Source organism: Mesocricetus auratus, unplaced genomic scaffold (assembly GCF_017639785.1).
Source record: "Mesocricetus auratus isolate SY011 unplaced genomic scaffold, BCM_Maur_2.0 Super-Scaffold_100024, whole genome shotgun sequence".
Taxonomy (NCBI): Eukaryota; Metazoa; Chordata; class Mammalia; order Rodentia; family Cricetidae; genus Mesocricetus; species Mesocricetus auratus.
This window is the reverse complement of record NW_024429205.1, coordinates 6,102,388-6,127,529: the sequence shown is the minus strand read 5'-3', so window position 1 is coordinate 6,127,529 and position 25,142 is coordinate 6,102,388. Positions and strand designations below refer to the sequence as shown.

General features: G+C 48.2%; 1 long non-coding RNA gene across 2 annotated transcripts; it reads left to right on the top strand.

Annotated features, from left to right (window-relative positions):
* The first annotated feature begins 82 nt into the window (after positions 1–82).
* On the top strand, positions 83–16,877 carry LOC121133843. Of its 2 annotated transcripts, none has more exons than XR_005870854.1 (4): positions 83–293; positions 800–916; positions 15,813–15,915; positions 16,415–16,877. It is a non-coding gene; the product is annotated as an uncharacterized LOC121133843 (long non-coding RNA). The 2 variants fall into 2 exon arrangements; XR_005870853.1 differs by having other exon boundaries at positions 83–507.
* Positions 16,878–25,142: the final 8,265 nt, after the last annotated feature.

Genomic DNA, 25,142 nt, shown 5'->3' with positions numbered 1-25,142 from the left:
GAGCTGAGGCAGCGTGCAACTGTCCTATTGGTCGAGCACCCCTGGCAGCCACCTCAGGCTCCCTGATTGGCCCAGCAAGCTGAAGACACTGAGCATGCTCGAGCAGGTGATTCTGGTTATGACCCTATATGGAGTTGTTTACTCCAGCCCTGCAGGGGCCCAGTGCCATCTTGGAATGGCGGCCACACCTCATGGCTCCCTGCACCAACCCCCAACCTGAAATCTGGGGCCTTCACCATGGCTTCTCCACCGCGGAGTGGTCCGCCTTCCGCGTTCTCCAGCTCGTCTCTGCGGTAGCCACCATCCTGATTCCTGAATGCATCCATCCCCTCACCCCCCTTTTTATGCCCTCTCATCTAACCCTGTTCTAGTCCTAGCGTGAATGTTACACTTTAGTTACCTCACTGATTTTTAGGAGGGTGTCATGCCGCATGGCATCTCCTGGATGATGACCCCTACCTGTACTTTTATGGGTCAGTTTGGCTGCTGTGTGATCTTCCGTGGCAGGTACTGTGCCTCAGTTTGCCCGCTGGACTGTTGGCGTTTGAACACACTTGCTAGAAACACTTCTGTGTATGTTTCTTGAGTGTATTACAAGTGTGAATGCTAAGTCAGGGGGTGTGCAAAGAGCTGTTCAAGCGTTTTCTGGATTCCCACCGACACCACCGGTGGGCAAAGAGGGTTTGTGGGTATTCATCTTCTCTTGGCATTGTCAGACTTTCAAGTGTGTGCTGTTTAGAGGGATAGCCTAAATGTCAGCTCACCGTGTTCTCCATTTTCTGCTCAACTGCCCTTCAAGGTTCAGCGTATGGACACCTTGACTGAGAAGCCATCCTGGACTAGCACATGACTTAGTCACTGGGCCACCTAAGTGTTTGATGCCTTCAGCCACCCCCTGTTGACTCTGCAATATCAGGTACGTATTGTATCTTCCTAACTCTCCCAGCAGGTCTGGGCACACAGCATTGCACATCTGATTATTTAGTTAATTAATGCTGCTTGAACACGGCAGAGTTCATGGTTACAAAGTTCAGGGGCGTCACACATCATCTGTGAGGGAGGCAGCAGAATCCCTGAGTCTTCAGGAGACTGGGAAAGAACTTAGACCACTGGCTTGTGGCTGCATCGTAGCATGGGTAGGGAGAACCTTAGCTGCCCACCCTCTGAAGGTCCTTCAGCAGTGGTCATTTGCAGTGTGACTTCTTCCAGCTGGCTGAGGCTTTCCCTGGAGACACAAAGTTAGCCTTCAGCCTGGAGGGGATCAAACCACTAATTCGATGGTGGGCAAGCTCTGGGCAGGGGGGGGGGCACAGTCTGAGTACTTCAGAGGCAGAGAGACACTTCAGGCTCTCAGTGGGGAGCCTAGACGGTCTTTCAGAATGTTTAGGTACATGAACTTAGGTACTAGCGGCACATGACTCCATCTTAGGTGCCATGACACCTCAGGTGCCATGTGCCAAGATAGACAGGTGAGGCAGAAATGGACAGCTAAGGGAGCTGCTTGGGGACTTGGGCAAGAGTGTTGGGAACTCTAGCCTACTGAACGCCTGTCTGAGGCCTTTGTCTCTCAAGAGGAAGATGATGGCCAAATGGAGGCAAAGACTAGGCCATGAAGCCAAAACTCCTCCTACACACTTGCTGTGGTTGGTCAGTTGGAGACATCTGTCAGGTTGGGGACCCGTGGAGTCAATTCCCCATGGCCTTAGAACCTGTGCCCTAGAGCCAGGTTTGGTGGCCAAGGACTGTAATCCCAGCTAGAGGCTAGATTTGAGGCAATAGCTTAAGTTAATTGGGCTGGGCTGCAGAGTGAGTTCAAGGTGAGCCTGGGTAACATGATGAGACCCTGTCTTAAAATAAAAAGCAAAAAGGGAGGGGTCTGAGGATACTGCTCAGGGGTAGAGTGTCTACCTATCGTGTACAGAGCCCTGGGGTTTTCAGAATTGCAATAAACAAACAATAAATACCTGAACAGGGAAACAGGTGGGAGAGGAGGGGGCAGGTCTAAACGCTGTCCTTCTGAACCCCAGCATTCCACGTTAGCCGGGATCTTCCCTGGTCTTCCTTCCCAGGGAAACTTCTTCTTTTTGAGATAATCAAGACACCCTTTCATCTCCTCAGCTTAGGGTAAGCATGTGCCGACCCTGTGTCCTGTGTAATCCGACCGACCCTGTGTCCTGTGTAATCTTGCTAATGATTTCAAGTCCCCAGTTTCCTTGTGGATCCCCAGTCTGGGCTGTGCCTGAGTGGAACCCAGTTGCTTCTGATGCAATGCTCCGTCACCGGCGGCCGTCCACCCTCCAGCGAGGACACGCATCCAGTGAGGCAGTGTGAAGGTGTTTGAACACCTCCGGCTGCGGGGCGAGGGGACCGAGGGCACGGGAGAGCCTTAGGTGGTCGGAACATCGCAGGGACCTGGTACGCTTTTCCTCACACAGCTTCACCAGCCTGTTTGAGCACATGAGTGCCACGTGAGAGACGCTGGCGGAACAAAAGCCTAACTCAGCTCTTGCCCTCTGGACACTCAGAGGCCGGGATGTGGTGGGGGAGAGTCTACTCAGTGGCTGTGACACGGCTCCTGTCCTCCGCACGTCCTGACCTCAGACCCTGCCTTACGAGAGCGATGCCCAACTCTGTGACCAGCAAGGCGAAGCTGGCTAAGTGGTCTACATTCCCTGCTCTTTGGTGTCCTGGCCTGTCAGGAATGACGCAGGAGCCATGTGTCACCGGGCCTGCTGTATGTCAGCTGTTTCACAGTTACCTCGGTGAAGTCTTACGGCACAGCCAGAGGCCACCACCGCCTCCACCGAATCAAAATGATTTAGAAGGCTTGAAGCCCAGACAAGCAAAGAGCTTGATCAGTTTGCTCACACTGTAAAAGGCAGAGGATGCTACTATGTCATTAATGCCGGGCTTCTGAGTCCCAGTTTCTCTGTCCCCAGATTCCGCCTCCAGGGCCCCGGTGCAGATGAGATGACATTTTATTTTACGTCAAATGCCTGGAACCAAGTCTGCATCCCTGTGGGTCCACGATGAGAGACAGCTAGTGTGGCCCCACAGGGAGCCATTTTCCATCTTCTCTCTCCCTCACGTCTCCTCCCAGATGAAGCACAGGCACCCATTTCCCCCTTGCAATAGTTAATACGTGTGCCTGTGTGTTTATGGAAAGTAGCTCGGTCTGTGTCTAAGATCTCTAGAGACCCAATCATGTCTGGCAAACAGGTTCCCAGATGTGGGGCCAGGCTCTGTCAGCCAAACAAAGGGGAGGAAATGATCCAGGAAACTCTGACAAAGAAAGCAATTACTTGGTCTGACGTGCAGGGGCCTCTCCTGCCAAGACTCGGCCTTTTTGTCTCTATTACCTGAGAGATGGTCTGGTCAGACACGGGTAGGTTTGGTCATTTATCCTAACAGTTGTGTAATCGAGCCAGTTTCCACCCGCCTTAACCCTAGGCATCGAGGCTGAGCTCAGGGCAGGTCCTCATGTGTTCAGATATGCGCCGTTCCTTCCTAGGTCAAAGATCCTAGTAGTCATGCTGCAGGCTCCCTCCCCTTCCTCTTCTGGAAGTTTCTCTCCCCTCTGATACTCGCATGGGCCCAGATGGGCCATCAGCTAATCCCACTTGGGATTATAGTGCCGGGCTGTCTGTCATTTAGTGATAACGGTGCCTCTTATGTTTCCTCAGCCTCCACATTGATTCCCTGTGGTCCTCACTCAGAGTGACCCTGTGAGACGGGTATTGATGCTGCCAGTTTAGATAGGGAGACAGGGAGACAGGGAGGGAGGGAGGGAGGGAGGGGAGAGTGGGCTCTTCCCAAGCTAGCAAAAGCACAGCCGGCACAGGAGACCCCAAATGCATCGTGTGCAATCATATTCATGTGTATGAGTGTAGGTATGTGTGCTGTGCATGTCACAGTGCACGTGTGGATATCAGAAGGCCAGCTTGGGTGTCAGCCCTCCACTTATTTTTTGTTTAAGATTTTTATCTATTTATTATGTATACAGTGTTCTGTCTGCATGTATGCCTGCATGTCAGAAGAGGACACCAGATCCCACTACAGATGGTTGTGAGCCACCGTGTGGTTGCTGGGAATTGAACTCAGGACCTCTGGAAGAGCAGTCAGTGCTCTTAACCCCTGAGCCATCTCTCCAGCCCCCAGTCCTCCTCTTCTGTCTTGTTTGAGAAAGGGTGTCTCTTTTGTCATCTGCGGCTGGCTGCCCATGAGGTTCCAGGTATTTTCTCATCTCAAGTTCCCGTTTGACCACAGGAACCCTGGGATTACAGACTTGTATTGCCTGTCCAGATCTATACAGGTTCTGGGGATTCAAACTCGCAGTCCCAGGCTTGCATGGCAAGCACTCACCCATCGACCCAGCTCTCTGGCCCCCCAGAACTCTTCTCTCTGACTTTGATCTGATTGTCTTCCCACAACACCCTGGGCTCTTCAGAAAATCACCTGAGCCCCATAGGAGTGAACCTGTACTTTTAGTGATAGAATTCCAGGCCCCAGTGAGAAATATTAGGAAGTTGACTCGGAAATGGGAGCCCCTCTTGAAGCATGCCAAATTATGCCTCACAGGCAGTTAGCTCCCATGGGTGGAACTTGGGGGACAGGTTCGGTGTCACAATCTCCCTAAGCAAGATAGTATCTCCCTGTAGGGTTTAGAATCCTGGCAAGCAGTGAAGATTGGCAGAGGGAAAAACTGCACCAGCAGGATACTATGATAGTTACCTCATTTGACATCTTCCAGGGTGGAGATGACTCTGGGATAAGTATAGCTGGCCCTGAACTTTTAAAAAAGATAACAAATACCAGTTTGTTCTTCCTGCCCTACAAGGGGACAGAAACTATTTTCCATGTACGTTGACAAGTTGATAGCCTCCTTTGTCATTGCACAGTCAACCTGCTTCCTACATCCTACAGGGTCACTCATCAGGAGGGGACTGAATCAGCCAGTGAGCATCTGGAATTGGAGCAGAGCTCTCTGCCTGGTATACTAGTCCAAGTGTCCCATTTCTAGGGGAGACTGTGCTCCAGGATACTTCTTAGTTAAGAGCCACTGAGCAAATGTATAGGGGAAACCTGCCTCTTGCCTTCTTATTTTGATTTTTTTTCTTCCCTTGGTTACTGGTGAACCAGCAAGACTTAGTGAAATCAGAATCCACATTTTGTTTCTAAATATATTTCTCCTGGTCAGTTTGTCTCCCCCAAACCACTGTAATCCCAGCTTTGTAAACTGTGAAGAGTCACAAGAGTTAGTGATTTTCACCCTTCTGTTTTTCAGGATTGCATTGCAAGACATTCCTATGGAATTGCATGATTATTTAGGATGCTATAAAGCAGCCACTGGGGGCGGTGACACCACACACACCTTCAATCCCAGCACTCAGGAGGCAGAGGCAGAGGCAGGCAGATCTCTGAGTCTAAGGCCAGCTTGGTCTACAGAGCGAATTACAGGACAGTCAAGGCTACACAGAGAAACCCTGCCTTGAAAAACAAAACAAAAACAATAAATAAGTAAAAATAAAATAAAACTATAAAACAGCAAACTAAGTGTAATAGGAAATTACAATGCTAGGATTTAAATATTTTAGGAAGCTACTTTCTTTTACAGTTGTAAATGACTAGCTTTGCTGTGTCTTGTGACATTCATATATTATATTTCAGAGACTTACCATCCCTTCAGGAAGTGTTCCTGGAATGTCCCAATGGGCCTCTGTGTCAGACAGGACCTGAGGATACATACAACGGTCACACCAGAACAAACCTTGTCCTAGGTTCTCAGTGTCAGGAGGGAAAGGGTTCCCAGGGGCCAGTGGGACCTGAGGGAAGGGCCAGTTGCTGTGTTCTCTAACATCTTGTTTCTGTGCCTGGTGTCTAAGTTAGCTGACCCGCCTCCAGCATTCCTCCACTCTGCTCCAGTGAGTTCTCCAGGCCACTGAAAGCGGCCTTCACCAGACCTGATGATTTCCAGCTGGACGTGGACAGGTTCTCATTTCACAAGAGAGAAAAAAAAGGCTCAGACAATAAATTCCTAAGACTGACAAGCAGATCTCCATTCCCAGAGATGCTTTAGAAGGGTGTCCTAGTTAGTTTATATCAACTCGACACAAGCTAAAGTCACCTGGAAAGAGCATCACCTCCAACAGCTGGCCTGCCGCCCCCCCCCCAGTATTGCTATCTTTTTCTAGATTTTGGTCCTGTTAAGTAGCTGCAGGGGGCATAGCATGCAGGGGACATGGTATGCTCATTAACTCCACACAGGCTAGACAAGAATTTTTTGGCTTTTTTTTTCTTTTTTTTGAGTCTAGGTTATTTTATGGAGGAACGTTCTGCTCTGTGAGGAATGTTCTGCATCCTATTCAAACAGAATATGTGTTGTGTTGTGTGTGTGTAAAGCGTGTGTGTGTGTGTGTGTGTGTGAGAAGCATGTATTGTGTGTAAAGAGTGTATGTGTGTGCATGTGTGTAAAGCATGTGTGTGAATCATATATGTTGTGGGTGTGCGTGTGTGTAAAGCATATGTGTTGTGTGTGCATGTGTGTAAAGCATGTGTGTGAATCATATATGTTGTGGGTGTGCGTGTGTGTAAAGCATGTGTGTTGTGTGTGCATGTGTGTATAGCATGTGTTGTGTGTGTGTGCGCGCATGCGAGCATGTGTCTGGAGGTCAGAGGTCTTTATGAGGTGTCTTCCACTACTTGGGGGTCCAAAGCGGGTGCTGGGTCCTCATATTTGTTGGACAGGTGCTTTTCCCACAGAGCCGTTGCTCCAGCCCTGTGGACATGCGACTCCTAAAAACTCAAGGTGAAACAAACCTTTAGAAGAACAGAAAGGACTTAGGGTGCAGACAATGATGTGTGTGACAGAAAGTATGGGAAGGGAAGCTGAGGCCAAAGGTGGTTAGCGTGACGTGGAGGCAGGCGGATCTCTGAGTTCGAGGCCAGCCTGGTGTACAGAGTGAGTTCCAGGACAACCAGGCTACACAGGGAAACCCTGTCTTGAAAGAACAAAAAAGGAAAAAAAAGGTAAAAAAAAAAAAAAAACCACCAAAAATCCATGAAAAGCAAAGCGTGTCTGTCCAGTCCCTTTCCCAGGAAGCATCAGTGAAAAATTGGCGATGTTCTTGTTTTCTGGTGAGGCCTGATGTTGGGATTTTCTCTAATCTTGACTTCTCCGATGGTTAGAGTTTAGTTGTCAGCGTGGTCACTCTGATGTTAGTACGAGTGACTCCATGTTGACTTTTGGCTTGGTTGGGTAGCTACAGGTACTGCCCCCCAATACAATGGCTATCTGTGATGTGTTTTTAAACGCCCTTGTGTATATTTGTCATTTCAATCTTTGTGGTGACATCATTTGTATCCTCCTTGTGGGCACTTGCTTCATCCAACACGATGGCACTGAAGTCTAGGACTCTGATCCCTCAATTAGTTGATGGAGGTGCCTAGGGGCATTCGCTTCTCCCCACAGAGACCTCCTTTCCTTTCTGACGCCCAGGGTCTCTCGGGAATCATTGCCTAGCTTGACTTGCGGATGGAAGACCTATGCCAAAAGATGCCTGCTGACGGTCTCCCACAGTCCCTGGGCAGTTTCCAGCCACTGAGGACCCATCTGATGATTTTGCTGATGTCAGCATTGGGTGGATGTTGGATGTATGGCAGGGGAGTCAGGTGGGGCAGCCAGGGCTCTGGACCAACCCAAAAAGATATACAGCAAACAAAAATAGGGAGTCAGATGGCTTCACAGCCTTGTTTATGCAAGCAAATCAAACTGGTGACAAACGGATTCAAGCCACATGCCAAGGTCAAGAGCACAGCTGGCTGCTAAGAAGCTGCTGGAGGTATGGTCACGTGAGTGCTGCCCCTCATCACCGTGCACCTGCAGGCAAGGCCCCCCTCTTCTCATCAGTATCTTCCTTTTGCCTTGAAACAAGATGTTATGTGGCCCAGGCTGGCCCTGGTTCACTATGTAGCCCTATTTGGCCCCAAACTCCCTATGTAGCCAATGCTAGCCTGATGAGGGATGTCCTTCTGTATATATGTGTCTCTGATTGGTTGATGAATAAAACAGTTCAGCCAGTAGCCAGGCAGGAAGCATAGGTGGGAGACCAGGAGAAGACTGGGGAAAGGAAGACAGAGGGAGGAGTAACAGGTCTCCCTCTCCGGTAAGATAAGTCCACATGGAAATAGTTAGGTTAATAAAAATGGGTTAGTAACTAAGACAGAGCTAGCCAATAAGAAGCTCTAGCTATTGGCCAACAGTTTATAAATTACTATAAGTCCTTGTGTGTTTATTTGGGGCAAAGTGGCTGTGGGGCCAGGCTGGAAAGAAACTTCAGCTACACTAGCCTACAACTTAACCTCCTGCTACCACGCCCCCATGCCACCACACCCTGTTTTTATGCAGCCTGGGGATTGAACATGGGTGCTATGCATGCCAGGCGAGCATTCTGCCAACTGATCTACATTCTCTAGCTCAACAAGACTTCTTCCCCCTATAGACAGGGTCTCATGCACTTCAGGGTGGCCTTGAACTCACCAAGGATGACCTTGAACTTCTGATCATCCTGCTTCTACTGCTTGAGTGCTGGGGCTTCAGGTGTGTGTCACCAAGCCTGTTTTTGTGACTTCTCTTTGAAACGGACACAGCATCTACCTCACCATGCTACGGTGGGCTTCATATAGAACTGGAGAAAGCCCACGGTGGATTTGTTCCCTGGAATTATGATGTTAAGACATTAAACACACCCAGGGGTATGCGCCTGATAGCCCTGTAGAAGTCCCCCTAGCAAAAAGTCATCTTGAGGTAGCCATTCTGTCAGTCTTGGCATGTCTGGCCTTCACAGGCTCCAGTCAAGGCAAAGAATCTCTTATTTCCAAATGTCTTTAAGCCTTCTACTCTTTTTTTACAGTCATTCATTTGCTCACCGGTTTAGGACCACCGAGCATCCATCCAGAAGAAAATCGCTATCCCAGATGCTAGATCCCAATGGATACTCAATGAGAGCACCCCCACCCCCGCCACGGCAAAGAAGCCCAGGCTAGTATAACTCATAGGTCAGTGCCCCAGAGAGCCAAAGGAGGCCTGGCTTCACCCGTCAGTTCCTGAGGCGATTACACTGGTGTTCTGATCTTGAACATCACAGAGTGCCAAGTAGGGCCTGGCGTCTTACGCTCGGGGCCAGCGATGAGGGACAAAAGCCAGACATCTTGGGGCGGGGCACATTGGGGAGAGGGAGAGTGCTGGTGGCTAGCAGCCGCACATGTGGGGCATAGCTGGTAAATCTGCCTGACCTAGGTAATGACACTGAGGCCCACCCCTGTCCTGGATCCCACTGATGCCTAAAGGGTCATTTTATGCCCACATCTCTTGCGGTCACACGGCTAGAATCAGTCAGGAATGCTCTCTGCCGTAAGAATATTGGGAAAGTTGCTGCGTCTCAAGTCCCTTTCATCGTCTCTGCTGCCGTGGACGGCACAGATGTGGGTAGCATTTGTCCCTGGTACTCAACTTCAGTTCAGCCTTCCATACGCTTTCCCTGCCAGCAGCCTGTGTCTTAATCTGCCTCACATGTCTGGCCCATGTCTCCTTCAGAGCTTGTACTTACCCTCTGATTTTTTGTTTTTGTTTTTTTATTTTAAGATTAAAAATTACACGTATATGTATGTGTAGTGGATATATGCACATGAATTCAGGTCTCTTTGGGGGCCAGGAGGGGGCGGATTTCCTGGAGCTGGAGTTAGAGCTGGTTGTGAGCCACTTGAGTTGGGTGCTGGCAGTCCAATTCACTACATGCTTTTAACTGCTGGGCCATCTCTCCAGCCCCTAGCTTGGTGTTTTCCTAATGTTCTTACTCCCCTTTTGGCCTGAAGACTTCCCCATAAAGTCAGAGTATCCTCTGGGGAGGGAGGTTACCCTTAGTGAGGCAGCAGGTAGTCACCTCTTACCTAGTCTGGGACTTTTGGACAGGTGACAGCATGTTTGGCCCTTAGCACTGAGTCACCAGGTCTTTTGAAAGTTGCTGGCTGTCTTTGAAGGGCCTGTGGGGTTTCGCGGTTTCTCACTTCATCTGATAGCAGTCCTTGCTGATCAAGTAGAAACCGGGAGAGGCTGGGGCACTGGGAGCTGGCCGGTTTGTCCTGTCCCACCTCGATCTATGCGGGCCCTTCTTGGGCAGAACTCTGAGACGCCAAACACGCAGAAGGGTAGCTCTGAGGTGTAGACTTTTGTGGGGCTGAATGCGTGTCTGCCTGTACCTTTAGGGGAAGGCTTCTCTGGTGTTACAGCCCAGCTTTTTGTCCGTGTAAGTATGGGTCCCATTGTTTGGTGATTTTAATGTGGTTTAATCTATTCTGTAAGTCCTGATACCCTGGCAACGTGGGAGACCAGAAACTTGTCTGGACCTGCCTGGCTCATCTTTTTTTTTTTTTTTGATAGTCATGCAGCAGTTTAATGATAAAAATATGTATTAATATTTTACTATGCAGCAGCAAGAAGTTAGTTGTCAATTAAAAGCACATAAGCATCTTTAACTGAAAATCTGTAAAAGACTACCGTTACAAACAATTTCAGTGGAGGACACCAGCTTGCTAAAGTGCTCTCCTAAGCTTGCATTTCCATACCCTACACTTTGAATATGTGTGCTAATAGAGCATATTTTGACAGAAGGCTTGTACACTTGGGGAACACAAATACTCTTTTTTTTTTTTTTTTTTTTTTTTTGGTTTTTCGAGACAGGGTTTCTCTGTGGCTTTGGAGGCTGTCCTGGAACTAGCTCTTGTAGACCAGGCTGGCCTCAAACTCACAGAGATCCGCCTGCCTCTGCCTCCCGAGTGCTGGGATTAAAGGCGTGCGCCACCAACGCCCGGCCCACAAATACTCTTACATCTAATGTAGCCGCCTGGCTCATCTTTGTCCCTCCTCCTGCATCCTTTCCTCTGTCCTCTTACTTCAGTGACCTCCTACTCCCTGGGACTCAGTGTCATCCTACTCCCTGACCCTGAGACACGAACATTTCCCCAACCGTCTTTACGTAGAGCCCTTAGCTGCTAGTAGCTTTGAGGTAGGGCCTGCTGATTCCTCCAACCACTCTAGACTGTTCATGGATGAGTCCAAAACCTGGCGTCACAGCTTCCTCCTCTCCCATGCCTCCATGGCTGCCCCATGGGTGGGACAGCAGAGGGCACCCCATGCCCCTGCTCCCTTTCAGTGTGAGGGTTTTGGAGCTTGTGCCCATTTTTGCTCCCTGGCTGTTCTGCCAAGTGCTCTCCAGCCTTCAGTTCAGCCAGGCAGGTTCAGCTAAGGATTCTGCCCACTGTGTCTCTTCCTCTGCGGAATATCAAACAGGCTAGAGGGAGGGGTGGTCAAACCCTTCCTCTTTTCTCAGCTGCCACTTGCTGGGCCTGGTAGCAGAGGGCATATGTGCAGGGTGCAGGGCATTGATGTATTCTAAACTCAAGCCAATATGAGGGGGTATGATGGGTGTCTGTAAAGTTTAGAATGACGCCAGTGACAAAACTAACACTGTCACCAGCATTCATTCACTGGTGGGAAACGGGCAGCCAAAGTCTTGTGTCTGCCATTGTGTTATCAGCGCAGGGCTCCTGGGAGACCCACATGCACCATGGGACCATCATTTTGCCATATATATGCCACTCATCCCTACCTTCTGAGCTCTCCCCATTGCTAAGAAAAGCAGATGCTGGATCCAGAAGAGAGGGTTCAAGCCCCTAGGCAACTACCTCTCAGAGTCTTCCATCTTTATTTTAGAGAGTTTCTAAGTTATGACCTTGTGAATATGTCCATAATCGCTCTTACGTAAAGATGACTTGAAACCATTGGGACCAATTAACTTATGTATTCACCCCAAATCTGTGAGTAAAACTGACCCATCAGGAAGATATCAGACTGGTTCTCCGACCTCTCTCCACACACCTGCAGGGAGAGCGAATGACCAGGCAGAGAAGCAAAGAAAGGTTTTTTTTCCCTCCTTTTCTTTTTCCTTTCCTTTCCTTTCCTTTCCTTTCCTTTCCTTTCCTTTCCTTTCCTTTCCTTTCCTTTCCTTTCCTTTCCTTTCCTTTTGCCTTCTATGGGGTTTTACTCCATAGCCCATGGTTGGCCTTGAACTCATGGTGATCCTCCTGCCCAAGCTTTATAAGTACTGAGATTACATGTGTGTGTCATACACCCCACTTATTTTCTTAGAGGTCTTACTGTGCCACCACGCTGGGCTATTCTCTAGGTGTTGCTAAGCACACCCTTGCTATGGAGAAGTGTCAGCCATATTGCCTAGACTTGAGTTTGTCCCCATGAGCTCCAGTTCTGCCTGGTGGACAGGACACAGCTGAAGTTTCAGAGGACAACGTGAGTGTCAATTCTCCTTTGACAAATGTGCTATGTGTGTTACAGAGTGTGAAGGAGACACTCTAAGGTGATGTTTCCGACCTGTGGGTCATGACCCCTTAGAGCTGAACAACCCTTTCACAGGGGTCGAATATCAGATACCCTGTATGATGGGGGAAGTCCTGTGTATATGTCAATAAAGCACTGTTGGCCAATAGGGAAGCGAGACAGGTGGGACTAGGAGTCCAGGAGGACTCTGGGTAGGAGAAACACAGGGAGTCAAGATGTAACCGCCATAGGGATAAGAAGCCTGGAAACTTCTCCGGTAAGAGAAATATTTAGATTAACAATTATGGGGTAAATACTTAAGTCAGAGTTAGCCAGCAAGAAACGAGCAAGGCCAACAGCTTCATAATTAATACAGCGTCTTGTGTGTTATTTGGGGACTGGCGGGGGTGGGGGTGGGGTGGGGACTAAGCCGCTGGCAAGGAAAAGGCTTCTCTCTATACCTGTATATCAGATATTTACATTATTATTCATAGCAGTAGCAAAATACAGTTGTAAAGTAGCGATGACAATAATGTTATGGTTGGCGGTCATCACAGCATGAGGAACTGTATTAAAGGGTCACAGCGTTAGGAAGGGTGAGAACCACTGCTCTAAGGGGTCTTCAAGTGGGACTAAAGTATCTGAAATGGATGCCTCTTAAGGAAAGTTCCACCTTAGGATCAGAGAGGGACAGAAGCTGGTGGGCTGAGACCCCTGACCACTGGCTGAATAGGTGAGGTCAGAAAGCAAGGTGGGTGGTTCCTGAGGAATAGCAGCCATGCTTGTCCTCATATGCACTTGCACACACATGCACATATATACACATGAACATGGACACACATGCGCTTACATACACATGAACATGGACACACATGCATGTACATACACATGAATGTGCACACACATGCACACGAACATGTATATACATGCACGTACAAACACATGAACGTGCACACACATCATGAACGTGGAAACACATGCACATGAACTAGTACACACATGTAGGTACATACACATGAACACACCCACACAAACACAGAAGTGTCACAGCTGAGTATCCAGGACAAGAAAGTCACTAAATGGTGGTGAGTGAAACATAATGGGACCCAGTCCCTTGACTACATGTAAGAAACTGAATGTAAGCACATACACACTATGTGATCCTACTCCTGTGAGAACACACAGTAGGCAAACTGAGGTCTTAGAACATGGCATGGTGGTTCCCTTGGGGAGGGCAGGTTGGTAGTTGGGAGAGGGAGCCTTTATGGTTGCTTCTTTTTCTCTGGGTGGCAGTTACATAGTGAGTGTACCTTGGGATAAGTAAAGTTAAAGAAGCTCTTTTGTTGTTTGTGTTTTTTGAGAGCCTGTCCTGGAACTCACTTTGAAGAGCAGGCTGGCCTGGAACTCACAGAGGTCCACCTGCCTCTGCCTCCTGAGTGCTGGGATTAAAGGTGTGTGCTTCAGCACGCCTGGCTCTAAAAAGCTTTTGACCTCATACTTTGTAGTGCCATTACAGTGGGTAAGTGACGTCACCTCTCTAGGCCTCCTTTTGCCATTATGTCCATACATTTGGGGTGGAGGGTTTTAACAGTTTTCACTTAGATATTTTCTGGTAACAGAAAACAGGCTCACACAGTCTCTGGAGGACAGGGTTTCCTGGTCCTTTTTCTTTGATACCCAACACTAAAGCCAAAGCCTTTCAACAAAAGCTTCCCTCTTGGTAGCAGGGGTGAACACTGCTAACATTTATATAGATGTGGCTGAAAACCTACGGTTATACTGTTGAAAAGCAAATCTTCCTGATGCGTTTGTTTACATTTCTATTTGTCTTCGTTTGTGCTCCAGCTGGTCTCTAGAGGATCTAAAGGCAGCGGGCTTCACTAGTGTGGACAGTGAATGCTCATTTAGCAGCGCTTCTAGGTATTATCTGCTTTTGGAAGTCTGCTATACACAACATAGGCATTTTGTTTTTGCCCATAGGATGTGAGACACACATCCTGTGGCAAAGCCAAAAATAGAACTGACAGTACCATCTGCTACAAAGAGCTCAATTGTTTTCTTGTTTTTTCAAGATAGGGTTTCTCTGTGGCTTTGGAGGCTGTCCAGGAACTTGCTCTGTAGATGAGGCTGACCTTGAACTCACAGATAACTTGCTTGCCTCTATCTCCCAAGTGCTGGGATTAAAGGCTTGCGACACCATTGCCCGGCTTGTTCTGAGTTTTTAGCCTTCACTCTGTTTAATGAGATAACTATGCCAGGGAGCTGTGGGCATCAAGACAAGTAGTGCATTGCTTGCCTCTGCTGGGCAAAAGCTCTCAGGCACTTTTAAAGCATGCCTCTAATCTCAGGGTTGTTAAGTCTCTTGGGCTGGGCTCTTACTGATCAAGAGGAGGAACACAAATGACCACAGGGCAGTCAGCAGATGCTGGTGGATTTCCCGTTGGCCACTGCTGTCCTCACTCCATATTCTCTTCTGAAGGGATCTCATGCTCTTTCCTCATTTCCCTAACTGCCGCTATACTAGAGGCCCCACACACAGTCCACCTCTGTATCCTTGGGTGCCGTATCTATGGACTCAACCAAGTGCCGATCAAACATAGCGTCTGCAGTGTTTACGTATTGGCTGTTTTGTCATTGGGGTCTAATGATACAGGGTAGCAGCTATTCACCTCACTTTTGACACTGTCTTACATAGTATAGGTAATCTAGAGGGGGTCTAGATGATGCAAGATGTGGGTTATTGCATGATGGTTGTGCTCTTCCTCTTTTGGCTTTTTTGAGGGGCTCACCATCCAGTTCCCAAATAAATCACCCACAGAGGCTTATTCTTGGCTAAGAGTGCCTGGCCTTAGCTTGGCTTGTTTCTAGCCAGCTTTTTCTTAAATTAACCCCACTACCTTTTGCCTCTTAGCGTTTAACTTTCTGTTCTGTATATTTTACATTACTTCTTACTCCATGGCTGGCTGGCCCCTGAAGTCCTCCTCTCCTTGTTCTCTTGTTACTCCTCTTCCTCATTTCTCCTTCCATTCATCATCTCTGCCTGCCAGCCCCACCTACCCTTGCTCCTGCCTTGCTATTGGCCATTCAGCTCTTTATTAGACTATCAGGTGTTTTAGACAGGCAAAGAACCACAACAAGTGCAGCATAAACAAAAGTCACACACCTAAAAACAATACTCTACCACAGTGGGTAGGTTATATAAAATAACCATGCCATTTAATACAAGGGATTTTGAACACTCCCTGACTTTGGTGTGTCTGTGCGGGATATTAGCACCAATTTCATGGATTCCAAGGGGCTCCTGTATTTAGTTTTCATATATATTTAGTTTTCATATAGCCAGTGTGTATCTGAACATGGGGGGTCGATCCATGGTACCTTAAACTTCATCCATCCTAACTGGACCTGTCTCTGTCTCTAACAGGTTCTCACAGGGCCATTTACATTCATGATCTGATTAAAGACCTGCGACGAAATTAAAAGACTACCTACTTTATCAATCTGTGGAGAAGAGTTTAGTCTCATGGGTAGGAGAAGGGGCTTCATCTTTGTTCTCTGACCAATTGATGCTCAGGGTGGGTCCCTTGCAACATCCATGCTTCACAGTCATCACAGTCAACCCCAGCAGCTGCCTTCTAGAGTCCTTTATCACCACATGTGCCTGTGCTGGATAGCTCCCTATTTCTCATCACTAGGAGAAAATGCCAGCACAGAAATTGCTCGCAATACCCTGGCCCTTTGGGACCTGGTAGTATTGAAGTTATAGATCATCTCGCCTCTGAAGTTCCCCAATGCCCTTGATTCCATCATTATTAACTACACAGCGCCTTCCACACCTGTCCTCGTGACTAACGGCTTCCAAGCACTCTCCACAGGCTGCTCTGTCTTTCGTTATAAGGACCAAAACTGCAAGTCACAGATGGTGTGGGAAGTTGTTTCGTGGTCAGCTAAACTCATCATGGGGAATTTGGTATCATACAGAAAAATGCCTTTTTTCCCCCATTATTTCTTCTTTGATCTGCTTAGGCTCATTCCTAGAATATGACTCTTCCAACCCTGGCATGAATTACCCGTCACTAGTGGGCAAGGTGGAAATGAGTGATCCATATTTGAAGAACGTCCATCGTTCCTCTTTCGTGATTTAAGACCAGCCTGGAGAAGAAGGAAGTCAACACCTGAATGGAAGGATGATGGGTAATCTCATTGTTCTGAGATTGGAGGTAAAACACAGCATCAATCAGAAGACCTGTTAACGATGTAGAGAAAAAGTCTCAAAAAGTCCTGGGGGTAGATTTGTACATCCCCACAGGAGTTCCCTAGATGTAGTATAGAGACCCCAGGCGGGATCGCTGTCATGCTGGTGTTTAACTTCCCTCTAGAAGCAAGGAAATATTTAACTTTACTTCTGATTTTACACGAGCCCAGAGTTGAGAGACTTGAACTTTTAAAAGTGATTTTGGAGTTTTGTAGAAACTTTGGATTTTTTTAAGAGATGAAATTTTTAATGCATTTAAATTTGTAAAGACTGTGAGATTTTTATGTCTTATATTATTATATTAATATTAGCATGTCATCTTGGGGGCAAATGAGAAAGGAAAGGTTCTAACTGCAAAGTGATGTCTTTGTGTGTCAAGCTGACAAGGGGTCAGTTGTGCTGGCTAGTTTATGTCAGTCTGACACAAATGAGAGTCACCTGAGAGGAGGGGAAGATCGGGCTGTAGATAAGCAAGTTGGGCATTTCCTTAATTAGTCATTGATTACTGAAGGGCCCAGCCCTTTGTGGGTGGAGCCATCCCTGGGCTGGTGGTCCTGGGTTCTGTAAGAAAGCAGGCTGAGCAAGCCATGGGGATCAAGCCAGTAAGCAGCACTCCAGCATGGGCTGAGGAGTCCAGAAGAGGGCATCAGATCCCCTGGAACTGGAGTTACAGATGGTTGTGAGGCACCACGGGGGTGCTGGAAACTGAAACATGGTCCTCTACAAGAGCAGTAGGTGTTCTTTACCATACAGTCATCTCTCCAGCCTAATTTTCTCAGAGTAAAAAAAAATACCCTTCTGACTCCTCTGGATTGTTCTGTTAGTACTCCAAGGGTGGAGCACATGCCTAGAGCCAGCATTGTCTCTGGCATTACACACGTGACTCTGCCTGATCTTCATTTGAGATGACCTCAACCGCAAGCCACACCCCCTTCTTAGAGGGTGTTGTTCTTTTGTTTAAATTACAGGCGCAAAGGAACCAAGAGATCCATTAACCACGTGGAGTTTATTGAGGGGAAAGAAAAGGAAGAAGAGAAGGGGAGAGAAAGAATCGAAGATGGGCGGGAGAATGGAGGGGGTAAAGGGAGAGAGAGAACATGTGGAGGTGCACGCTTTAAAGCGGGACCATGCGTGATGTAGCCATGCAGCACAGGGCCCTTTGAGCTGCCTAAGCATTTGCCTGAACGCCGCATGCATGTCCCACCCATAGCCAGGGGTAGGGGTTAGCACAATGCCGGGTTCCAACAATCTCACCTCTTATTATTAAAGGGGACTTAGGCGTGGCAGGTTAGGGAAATAGGGGCATCGAGTTCTCAAGACTACTTCCTGCTGTCCTGGGGGGCGCCAACCATCTTTGGGGGACCTAAGAAAGCTGGGTACTGCCACGTCCTGGGGTAGCTGGTTGTCTCATCACAAACAAGCCATGTGCAACACAGCCGATGAAAGAAGAAATCAGAGGGGAAAAAAAGGGCAAAAAGGAAATGAATTATGTCTGGTCGGGCTGGCTACACTGTCCCTCTGCCTAGGCATAGAGTGGCAGACCTATGGCTAGGCCACACGGTCAAGATGGTGGCTACCATCAACACGTTCCCATCTGCTGGCGGAGGTTAGAAAGTTTTGAGATATAACTTTTTGGATTTTTTTTTTCTCCAATAGGGAGGCAGAAAGATGTGTGAAACCAACAGAACACCAGAGTCCAAGGGGCACAACATCCAAAAAGATGCATTCGTGGGTCTGAGAGATACCAGTCTGCATGAGTGGTGCTAGGGTACAAAGCCCGAAAACCTCATTCGTGGGGGAGAAATGAAAAGTTAAAAGCTCTCAGAGTGTCCCGAGCAGCCGCTGCCTCAGGCCAGCCCACTGTGAGCCGCGGGCATCTGCACAGAGAAACCCAGTAGAAGGGAAGCGGACATAGGACAAGCAGGAGAGCAAGAGACATTGTGAACAGGAGCATAAGAGGTCTAGGGAAACAGCACATTCCCCGGTGGAAGGAGGTTCCTGCCCTGAGACAGGCTTAGCCACGATGGGAAGCTGTAGGACACCCCTGTGGCAGGCGGGAGAGGTTCAGCATGCCGGGAAGAGGAGGGAAAGAGACAAGTTTAAGGAAAGAGATTGCTTACCAGAGAGGTAGAAGAAAGCCTAGATATATGGTAACTCCCTCCATTTATTTGTCTGCCGGCAGTAATTGGAAAAGTCCTGTAAAATGTCTAAAGAGCCATTAGGCGGCTTATTGGATGTATATTTCCCATGGGTGAAGCTGAAAATGGCACAGATCACTCTTAGAGCTTGTCAGCCTGAGAGTGCGGCCAAGGGCAAGGCCCGATAGGATTCAGCAATTCGATAGGACTCAGTCGTCCGAAAAGTGGCAACAAGAAATCGCTGAAGGCTTAAAGCCAAAACTCAGTGTACCACTCAGTGAGTGCGGTGCCGGACCTCACCCAGAGGAAATGTACCAGAGGTGATGGTCATCAAGAGGGATCAGCCGTGGCCTGAAAGACTGTGGCTGGGGGCTTCCCGGCTTCCAAGAACACCGGAAGGGTGCTGGACGATTGGCAGTCAATCCTTTGGGTTCAGAGAAACGTTTATGCTGGCTGGGAGAAGGGGTACCTTACTGGATCACAGCAAACGGGTAGATGAAAAGTTGGTTGTTGCTTTGGGATCAGGATCCCCGAGTGTCTCTGGCTGCCCGCCAGCAGATGATGGGAGAGATTACGGAGAGAGCTTGAGCTGATTTCGGCACCAATGTTGTTATTTTATTTTATTTTATTTTTTTGAGACAGGATTTCTCTGTGGCTTTGGAGGCTGTCCTGGAACTAGCTCTTGTAGACCAAGCTGGCCTCGAACTCACAAAGATCTGCCTCCCGAGTGCTGGGATTAAAGACGTGTGCCACCAACGCCCAGCTTGTTTAAATTTGAGGTGCGATGGAACATGAACCAAGAGATTCATAAACCACGTGGAGTTTATTGAAGGGAAAGGGAGAAGGGCAAGAGAGAGAAACAAGCAGAGGTGGAAAAGAGAGGGAGAGAGAGAGAGCGAGAGAGAGAGAGCATGTGGAGGTACATGCGCAAAAGGGAAAGCTTGCACATGCGTTCTGACTCCTTTCACAGCCCCGCAGCCCTGTAATATGTGATGTAGCCATGACGTGGCCAAGCAACACAGGGAGGGCCCTTTGAGCTGCCTAAGTATCTGCCTGAATGCCGTACGGGTGTCCCACCCATTGTCAGGGGGTGGGGTGAGCATAATGCCGGGTTCCTACAGAGGGACCCCCCAGCTCCTCAAATGTAGGGATTTTATGAGAACCTGCTCAGCTGCTTGTCCCTTCTGTCTGGCCTGCTTCGTGGGATTCAGTCTTCAGGTGGGATCCTTAAAAGTATCAGGTTGCTAGTGTTCTCTTCCTTTTCTTCACCCAGCATTCTCAGGCATCCAGCTCTCTTTGACAGCTTTCATAATCTGGTTCTGGATTTAAGGAAACCTTTCACCCACCTGAGCAGCTGGGCCATGACCCCGGCCACAGCAAACATGTCCTTTCTTGCCTGAGCAATGGATTTCTTTTTTTTTGTTTTTTGTTTTTTTTTTTTTGTTTTTCGAGACAGGGTTTCTCTGTGGCTTTGGAGGCTGTCCTGGAACTCGCTTGGTAGTCCAGCCTGGCCTCGAACTCACAGAGATCCGCCTGCCTCTGCCTCCCGAGTGCTGGGATTAAAGGCGTGCGCCACCACCGCCCGGCTGAGCAATGGATTTCTAAATTTGAAAATTATGTCCTATTAATTTCCAGAGAGTTGTTCCTCCGACGCCTCTGAATTCCCATAGTACTTTTTTTCCCTTTTTGTTAAGACGCCATTTGACGCTTCCAAGAACTCGCTTTCAGTAGCTGTTAGAAGAGAGACCCAGGGCTCTTCTGGTTGCATTTGCTGGTTTCTGAGCCCACACTGCGGGAGCCTTAAGGCCCAGGAATTCTTTGTCAGTCAACAGTAGATGACAGTGCTCCCCAGACTCCCACGATCATCCAGAGCTTAAAAGTAAGACCGTCATATGGCGGGAGTCTTTTACGAATTGTGCGTGTGTATGTGAATGCGTAATCCGTGCAGGGTATCTGTGTGCACTGCATGCGTGCGTGTGAGAGAGAGTACACACGCCTTTGTGCCCCATGGAGGCCAGAGGAGGGTGTCCGATGCCTGCTCTGCCACTTTCCACCTATTCCTCCGAGACGGGGCTTCTCTGGTGGCCAGCATCCCCTGTGACCCTTGTCTCTGCCTCCCACCCGTGTGTGAGTACTGGGGATCCCAACAAGGCATGTGTTTGCTCATCAAGTGCTCTTACCCACTGAGCCATCTTCCCAGACCCTCATCTTCAATCTTTTACATGTTCAGATTAATAGTGACCGTATTATCTGGGGCGTTATATATGTTCCTAGCAAGTATTTTCCTCTAAGAGGGGAACTTATTTAGGTTTTAAAAATTATTTTACAAGCCGGGCGGTGATGGCGCACGCCTTTAATCCCTGCACTTGGGAGGCAGTGGCAGGCAGATCTCTGTGAGTTCGAGGCTGGGCTGGACCGACAGCCTCCAAAACAATACAGAGAAACCCTGTCTCATAAAAACCAAAAAAAAATTATTTTACAGTTTATAGCTCCAACTTCTTCTATGTTGGAATCTAAGTAGTGGGCTGTCAAATCTGATGAAGCTTCAGGGGAGAGGAATAGCTTTTCCGTTTTCCTAGGGCTCTGAGGGCTCCACTCATAGGGGGAGAGTTCTGGAGTCAACTTCTGGAACATAGCTGTGGAGTGAATTTTTTCATTCCAGGTTTTTACAGTCCTGGATCCCTGGGGTCTCTTTGCCAATGGTGGAACTTCCATATAACCCAGGTGGGAGTGATAATTTATGTCATTTCCTCTACAGATAAAATATAGGCCTTTCAACGCTGTGAGAGCAGTTTTGTTCAGTTCATGGGAAATTACAGTAGCCACGTGACCCAGAACTATCTGTGGGATAATTTTCAGCATTACCCACGATGACATTTAGCATATCAAAGTGGAAAATTGCTCTTGCAACCTTGGAAGGTGTCCACACAGAGAACTTCGGAGAGTCTGGCAGGTGTGAGGTGACTTCAAGGCTGCCAGATTCCTTCCAGACACTTCCAGTCACCTAGTAAACTTGCTGACCACATGAGTGAGCTAATTCTGTGCAAAACATCTTGAGGTGCTATGGCCAATAATGTTGGGGCTGGGGGAGCCAGCGGTCCATTCAGGAAACACCTGCCTTCACGCAAAGGAATGGATAAAAGAGCCATTTTTATATGTCTGTTATAACCTTGAACTAATGGTGAGCCAGCCACCTAAACTGCCAGAACGAAGGGAATTCAGACTCAACCACCTGAAACCATCAAACCTATTTCTAACTGTAGTCTACACAGTTACCACACAGTGACAGCAATGTGACTGACGGGTAGATATGGACAGCAAAGCTTATAGACTAGTTTAATGTCTCAGGGCTAAAGCTGTAAATAGAGCCTGTAAGTCAGAAAGCACTGTTGTAGTTACTTTTGTCATTCCTGGGACTAAACACCTGGCAAGAAGCAACTTAGGGGAAGGGTTTGAGTTTAATTTCCTAGCAAGGGAAGCATGATGGCTGGGATTCTGGCCTTGGTACAAGAGCTTGTAGCTGGTCACATAGCAGCCACAGACAGGAACCAGAGTCACAAGTCTGTCCCTTCTGAGTCACTTCTGCCAGCCAGGCTCCATCTTTTAAAGGCTCCACCAAAGAGTGCCACTAGCTGGGGATGTCACTCAGCCGCTTTGGAAGCCATCATCCCAGTGGGAATCTTTTTTTTAAGATTTATTTATTTATTATGTATACAGTGTTCTGTCTGCATGCATGTCTGCAGGCCAGAAGAGGCATCAGATCTCATTATAGGTGGTTGTGAGCCACCATGTCATTGCTGGGAATTGAACTCAGGACCCCTGGAAGAGCAGTCAGTGTTCTTAACCTCTGAGCCATCTCTCCAGCCCCCCAGTGGGAATCTTCAGACGCGTTCTCTTTTAAATTCTTAGAGCTCCCTACCCCAGTATTAACTAAATCAGAATCCCAAGCAGTGGGTAAGGTCTGTAAGTTCCCTAGAGATTCTAATCTAATGTGGGGTACCTGGAACCAGGTGGTCTTTAAGGTTCGTTCCCTTGGGACTTTGATTCATTGCTTATACCAGGTCAGTGTTAGTCCTGGGCCTATGAAGAGGTACAACGAACGTCTCTGTAACCTCATCCCATTCCAATTGTGCCCTTGTTACAAATAGCTTTCTGAGAAACAGTGAAATTTGGGGGGAAACACACCACCCTGCTTTTGCCACATTTCCCGTGAACACAGCATTCTCACCTCGTATAAACCATGTTCCAGAGAAAGCGGATGCCGCTACCTTCCCATAGAAATGCCCCACGAGGGCTGTGAAATACAGGAGGTGACAGACGGAGGAGAGGTACAGTGACACTCTGGATTGAAATAACCTGTGCTTTTCTCGGCCTCCGTGGACCCACGGTCTCACCTGTGGTCTAACTTCTCTGGGCTGTCCAGATCTGCCTAAGGATGCTCTGAGTTGGGATGGTCGTCTGCACAGGTGCTCGGCTGGGCTGCTCGGCTGGTGTAACTCGGTAAGTCGGTGCTGGTCAACGTTTTTGCCTTCTTTCTGCCCAGAGTGTGAGCAGTTAACCTGATGGGAACCCAGCTGAAACCTTGCTGGATTCCCGCCTGTTTATCCTCTTGCAAAGTCAACTGTTAAGAACTGTGACAGAGGAACTGAAGGGTATCACGTGATAAAGACATCAGGGTTACTGCTTGGTGTGTCACAGACCAGATGGGTGACAGGTGACAAATTCCAGGCAGGTCCCTCTCAGTCCTCTTCTCTGACTAGGCCTTATCCTCAGGATGGTCTTCAACAGGCCTGGCCCAGTGAGAACCAGGATTTTCTTGAGCCTCTTTAGGGAGACTTTCCATGTCTGACCACCGTGACTGCTTTCAATGTCTCCTCCTTTCTACCCCTCCCCCATTCTCCTTGTGCTCTTACCCATCATGCTCCTTGCTTGGGTCAAAACTAAGCCCCATATTTATTCCCTATTATGACCGACACTATATGTATAGTCTGGATAGTTTTGCTTGCCATTATTAGAATATTTTTCCTTTTAAATATCTTCTATGGCATGAATATGATGGTCTGAAGTGTGACCCTAATTAATCTTATCAATAACAAATCAGGAGTCAGATATCGGGGTGGGAACCTGGAAGATCAGAAAACCGGGAACAGCCACCAGATGCTTCCAACCTGTCTAATTCCTCAGCCCCAAAGCCCCAGATCTTGTCTCTGCCCACCTAATCACTTCCTTCCTCCACTTCCTGCATGCTGGGATGAAAGGTGTGAGCCACTCCCTCCCAGTTTCTGTGGGTAACTAGTGGCTAGTTGCACCTCTGATCTCCAGGCAAGCTTTATTTGTCAGAATGCAAACAAAACGTCACACAACAATTGTCCTCCTGAAACTGGTGTTGGGGTTTAATCTGCGTCGTGAGGATGTAAAGGGTGGAGGAGCTTCATCTGCTGCGCGTGTACGGAGGCAGGACTCTGAAAGTGGAAAGGGATGAGGTTTGGAGACCATCTTCAGGGTGCAGTCTGAATGCATGGGTACTGAACTCTGAAAGTGGAAAGGGATAAGGTTTGGAGGCCATCTTCAGGGTGCAGTCTGCATGCATGGGTACTGAACTCTGAAAGTGAAAAGGGATGAGGCTTGGAGACCATCTTCAGGGTGCAGTCTGCATGCATGGGTACTGGACTCTGAAAGTGGAAAGGGATAAGGTTTGGAGGCCATCTTCAGGGTGCAGTCTGCATGCATGGGTACTGGAGGGTTTTAAAGAAGAGAACATAGGGACTGGTAAGATATCTCAGTGGTTAAGGGCACCGGCTGCTCTCACAGAGGACCGGAGTTTGATTCCTGGTTCCGACGTAGCAGCTTACAACCACTTGTAACTCCAGTTCAACTGTAGTTCTAGAGGATCAGATCCCCCTTTTCTGATCTCCATGAGCATCAGGCATGTGTGTGGTGTACATACATGCAGATAAAGCATGCTTATGCTTGCAGCCTGATGGGGGATGTTCTTCTGTATATACGTTTCTCCTACTGGTTGATGAATTAAACACTGTTTGGCTACTAGCCAGGCCGGAAGGATAGGTGGGGCTATGAGAGGAAGGAGTGAGGAGACAGAGAGAGAGAGAGAGAGGGAGGGAGGGAGGGAGAGATGGAGGGATGCTACGTAGCCACCAAGGGAGCAACAGGTCTGGACATTCTCTGGTAAGCCAAGATCATGTAAAAATACATAGATTAGTAGCTATGGGTAAATAATTAAGAGAGAGCTAGCCAGTAAGTAGCCCTAGCCATAGGCCAACAATTTTATAATTGATACAGCATCGGTGTGTTTATTTGGACTGAAGGGCTGTGGGACCATGTGGGAAAGAAACTCCAGCTA